Source organism: Panthera pardus, unplaced genomic scaffold, assembly GCF_024362965.1.
Source record: "Panthera pardus isolate Hobbes unplaced genomic scaffold, ASM2436296v1 HiC_scaffold_6, whole genome shotgun sequence".
NCBI lineage: Eukaryota > Metazoa > Chordata > Mammalia > Carnivora > Felidae > Panthera > Panthera pardus.
Genome location: NW_026526991.1, coordinates 62534360 through 62539620, shown reverse-complemented (window position 1 = coordinate 62539620; position 5261 = coordinate 62534360). Strand labels below are relative to the sequence as shown.

Sequence of the window (5261 nt, the reverse complement as noted above, 5' to 3'; positions counted from 1 at the left end):
TATTCATAATGTTCAATCTCATTAGCAATCGAAGAAATGAAAATCAAACCAAGAAAATTGTCAAACACTAAAAAGAATACTGCAGTGTTCATGCAGCTGGAGAAACAGAAAGTCTTACGCATTACCTGTAAAAGTACCAGTTGGCATACTCTTTCTGAACAGTAGTTTGACAATATAAATCATAATTTTAAAGTGGCCTAGCAACTCCACATCTAGGAAGTTATCTTAAAGAATGAATAGGACAAGTGTTCACAGACACAGGTGTTCATTGCAGCGATGTTTATTATTGTGGAAAAAGTGGACGTAACATAGGCAACAAAATGTGCTATATCCACATAATGGAAATTGTGCACTCATTAGGAATGATAACCTCGGCCACTGTGACAGGAGGCAGGGCGTGGCTCCTGGAAGTCAGTCATGGGGCCTCGGTGCAGGGCAGCTGGGCAGGGCATGGAGGCCTCTGGGCCCGAGCGCAGGCACAGACTCACCAGCCTCAGACTCCAGGGAGGCTGACCAGCCGCTAGCCAGGGTGGAATGGAGGCTGCAGAAGTCTTGGAAGAAGAGAGCTTTTCACTGTCCACCTCTTCCACCTCTGAAGCTGAATTTGCTGCTGTGGTTGGATCTATCAAGGACATTTTCATGGATGCAGAGTTCCAAGTACTGCAAAGAAATTTCATGGACAGATACTACCAGGAGTTTGGAGACATGGAAGAGAATAAACTCACCTACACACCCATCTTTAATGAATACCTCTCTTCGGTAGAAAAGTATATTGAAGAACTGCAGCTGACAGGGATTCTGGGATTCAACATGGCTGCTTTCACAGCAACATTAAAGCACCATAAAGATGAGATGGCTGATGACCTATTCGACATGCTGCTCACATTTACAGACTTTCTGACATTTAAATAGATATTTCTAGACTACAGAGCAGAAAAAGAAGGCTGAGGACTGGTCTTAAGCAGTGGCTTAATAGTGACTTCATTGTGCAAATCCTCTTCGGTGGCAACTTCCCAGAACAACCCCTAGCACTAGCTTCCACCTGTGGGTAATGGCGGCCTTCTGGACAACATGGGCCCAATAGGCCAGGGGAGGGTTCTGCTCCTGATGACTGGAGACTACACCCTGGAAAGACTGACTCTGTTCTGCAACTGTTTATTAATGTTAGGTATTGATGGGTCGAAAAGATAATTATCTGATGCTCCCAGGACTTCTCTTTTTCCTGAAATACTTTCTTCTATTCAATAACCCCTAGTACTCCTGCCAAAGTAGACACCTCTCTCAGGTGTTTCGGAGAGTCAGACTGCTCTGGGACAAACACTATGTCAAGCATTTCATCTAGAAGGCCCCTTCCCCCAGAATACATGTTCCTGTGACAACCAAGAGGAACAACATCATCATAAACTCTCCCTGTCTGCAATACCACAGGCAGGTTTTGCATAAATCTCCCCCTGCTCACAGTTCTTTCACTTGATTGAGAGTTTCAGTCCTTCAAACCCAGTGACCCACCTGTGTGGAGTTTTTTACTATTTAGGAATGCTTATCTATGGTGTTAAAACAGCTGGCCCTGTCTTCAGATTTCTGAAACTCCTATTTTCAGCCCACCATCATGGGAAAATTAGAACTAGTCTTGGCTATGGGAATAAACTAAAACATGATGTCTTTTACCGAAAAGCTACATGTGAAAATCAACTCTTAGTCTTGGGTTTACAGTTCTTTTATCACTATCTTCTTCTAGTCTTGATGGAGTCCTACTGTGGCAAAAGAAGCCTTTTTTTAAAAATGAGAATCATTTTTGAAAAAAAAAAAACATTTTTATAGATGAATACTCACACTAATCTGGCAGATTTAATCTTAGAATTTCTTTAATTATCCAGTTAAAGATCTAAGTATTAAATGGTTGTACTTTTTTTTTTAAGTTTATTTATTGATTTTGAGAGAGAAGAAGAGAGACTCGGGAGGGGCAGGGAGAGAGGGAGAGAGAGAGAATCCCAAGCAGGCTCTGCACTGCCAGCACAGAGCTTGATGTGGGGTTCAAACTCATGAACCATGAGATCATGACCTGAGCCAAAACCAAGAGTTGGATGTTCAACCAACTGAGCCACCTAGGCTCCCCTAAATATTTGTACTTTTTAGTTGTTAGCACTATGAAGGCAAAAATACTTTCTTCACTGGAGTTACTATTTTACTGAATATCAGTGAATATATACTATAGTCTGGAAACAGACTAAAGTTATCCTTTTCTTATTGCATATTAAGTATTTATGCAGATTTGCTTAAAATCCTTTCTGTATAAATTACTTTGTTAGGTTTTGGGTTGGGGTTAGAATGAGTTTGGTAAAAATGTGATTCTCCAAGCTCTGCCCTTCCAGCTCTCTTCTTCTCCCTGCCAAAGTGGTATTCATTGGCCTAACTCAGTCTGAATAGGAAGGGATAACAAAGAGCTTTAATGGTCTCTGTCTGGCTTAGGTTAGTAAAATGTTTGGTAGAATATTAATGACCAGAAAACATGTATGTCACACCTTTAGAAAGAAGGAAAAAATAGTAATTTAATTCCCAATGTGTACCTTTGGTTTTTTTTTTTAAGTAAAAATAAGAAACTGCACTGAAAAAGAAAATCTCCATCTACATTGGTTGTTATGGTAAGATATTATTTGGTAAGTTTCTCCCCAGCTAGACTGTAAACTCTATGAGAGCAGAGACTGTATGTGTTCTCCACTCTATTCCTGAGCCTGGCACAGTGTCTGGAGAATGATAGGATCTCACTCTAGTGTCAACTAACTTAATGGATAAATTCCACAATAGATTAAGTGAAAAATCAGGTTACAAAGCAATATGTATTTTAAGGCCCTATTGTGTAAAAGATGATATATTTACATGTACCTATCCATATGTATGTGTGTGCGTGCATGTGCGTGCATACACATAGGAAAATGTCACAGGATTGTGGAATTATAGATGATCTCTCTTTTCCTTTTTTTTTTAACTTTGCTAAATTTTATGCATTTTTTGCTACAGATATGTGCTGTTTTTGTAATCTAGAAGAAGACCTTTAGAAGAAGAGGGAAAGAGTGGGGGATAAAGAATAAAAGATAAAAGATGGAGAATGAAGAAACAGTTGCCTCCAGGAGACAGATTGTTTAATCCTAAAGACGTAACTGGTAGGATTTCAAGCTTCAATTTGGAAAGGCTCCTGTCACCTCTCTGACCATTACATAAAGGTGAATACTACCTACTCTATATACCCTGGCTACCTTCAGAAGCAAAGAGCTACCCCAGCTCTGTCTTCACATGGGAGATGGATTTGAGGGATTCTTCATGGCTCAGAAAGCTCAGAATTGCCAGCTTTCCATATTAGAGATATTCCATCCTCTCCAACCCTTAGCCTGGCCTCAGACATTGTGCCCTCACCTTGGAAGCTTCCCTGCTTCACTAGCACATGGTTTAGTTCCAGCCTGTGTCAAGAACATGAAACGTGATGCTAGCCCTAGAATTCTCCTGGGCTTTGGTCTGGACATCTGCCCTGTAACCTTGCCCCACCTCCATGTTGCCCAGACTCTCCTTCCCAGTACTGCTCCAGGCTTCTGCTCCAACATGCCTTGATTGACCCCCCACTCCCCGGATTCCAAGTATCCTGTAGTCTTTTGCCAACTCCCTCCATAGCCCCCTTGCAAGAGCTTATAAGAAGGTGCCAGGCTCTCACTCTCAACTTTCAGCTTCATCCTGCCTTGGAGTGGACCTATTCCGGGGTGGAGGGAAGTCTACTCTCATTACTCTCTTCATTCTTTCAGTTGACCCCCAAACTTTCACTGTGTGCCCCACACACAGTGATGCTTCTTGTAATGTCTCTAAAAAGCCAGTAAGAGCAGCAATACAGAATAGACTGTTCTACTTCCACAGTACCTAGAGCTATGCCAAGGGTATACGGGGAAGGAGCTAAAGAATCCAGCAGGCCTTGAAAGGATAGGCAAGGATTTATTACACTCTCAAGTGTAGGAACTTTAAAATTAGATTCCTCCAAGGCTTGAGACCAGGTCTGCTATATTTTGGAGATCAGATGGGGTAGAGTGTAGAAGATCAGATCAGACACAAGAACATGGAGGCCAGGTCCTGGTACTTTTCTTGGACCATCAGATAAGAGGTCATCTCTTATGTCCTCTCATATGAGGTGACCTCTCATTAGTCCAGCTCTGATCTGACTTTGGGAAGTGTGGGGAGATAATGTATGATCTACAGTGACTTACACATTTTACCATGCTCAAAGGCATGCTGATGGGATTGGATTTGGGAGTCGGGGAAGGAACAGAGACTCCACTGAAGTTCTCAGCTTCCTGGTTTCCTTCAGTGGCTGTCTCATTGCCCCTCTCCTCCCTGGGTTTAGGTTTCACCTTCCTGAGAACAGCTGGGAAATGCCAGTATAGAGCGAGTATGCATCTTCCTCAATCCTAATTTTTCATCCATGTGGAGAGAATTCCACTAGTGGCTCTACTACTCTCTCTCTCTCTTGCCTGATATGAGTTTGGAAGGAAGGTAGGGCATGCATAGCTTTGTCCCTCCATCTCTCAAGATCGGACTACCCAAAGCAAGCTTATGTTCTGCTCTCCTATGTCCCATGAGGGGTCTGAACCCATAGGAAGGCTACAATGACCCTATATTGTGTCTGCCCAGGTAGGAAATCTGGTCTAATCCTGAGGTCCTGTAAAGGAACCCCATCTCACCAGAGGTATAATCAGTATTCTCCAGTATCTGCTTTGCTGATAATAAAGGCAATATTGGCTCTCCATTTGCTCATTCCTTTCTCTTATTTTTTAATTGGCTCAGAACCTGGTCTGGGAAAAGAGGCTGTCATGCATTGACCTCTTCAGACTCTAGGAGCTGTGCTTGCAGAAAGAGAATTTGCTGTGTCTGGCCAGCATGGGATTTGGAGCAAAAGAGCCACAGTCCCAGGAGAATCTCTTCCCTTGATGAACTGCAAAACCCTCTTTTTCCAAGACTGGATCCCAGAGGCCTGCTCAGAGGCAGGAGGATGGATGGGAAGACCTCCATGGGAGTGGAGGGGTCTTCGCTTAAGCAACATAAATACTCTTGGGCAGACCTAGCACAAGAACCCAGCCAAATGGATAAAGGAGAAGCTAAGACTATTGAGCATCCCTTATACCTACCATAACTTCTGGAAGACCACCAACCACACCTAATTTCTCTCCTCTCTTGGACCTCAGTTTATTCTATGACTCCCTGAATGAAAGCCAAACACCAGAATG

General features: G+C 42.7%; 1 pseudogene; it reads left to right on the top strand.

Moving 5' to 3' along the window:
• Window positions 1–534: 534 nt before the first annotated feature.
• LOC109249296 (ADP-ribosylation factor-like protein 2-binding protein) lies at window positions 535–1029 on the top strand (annotated as a pseudogene).
• Window positions 1030–5261: the final 4232 nt, after the last annotated feature.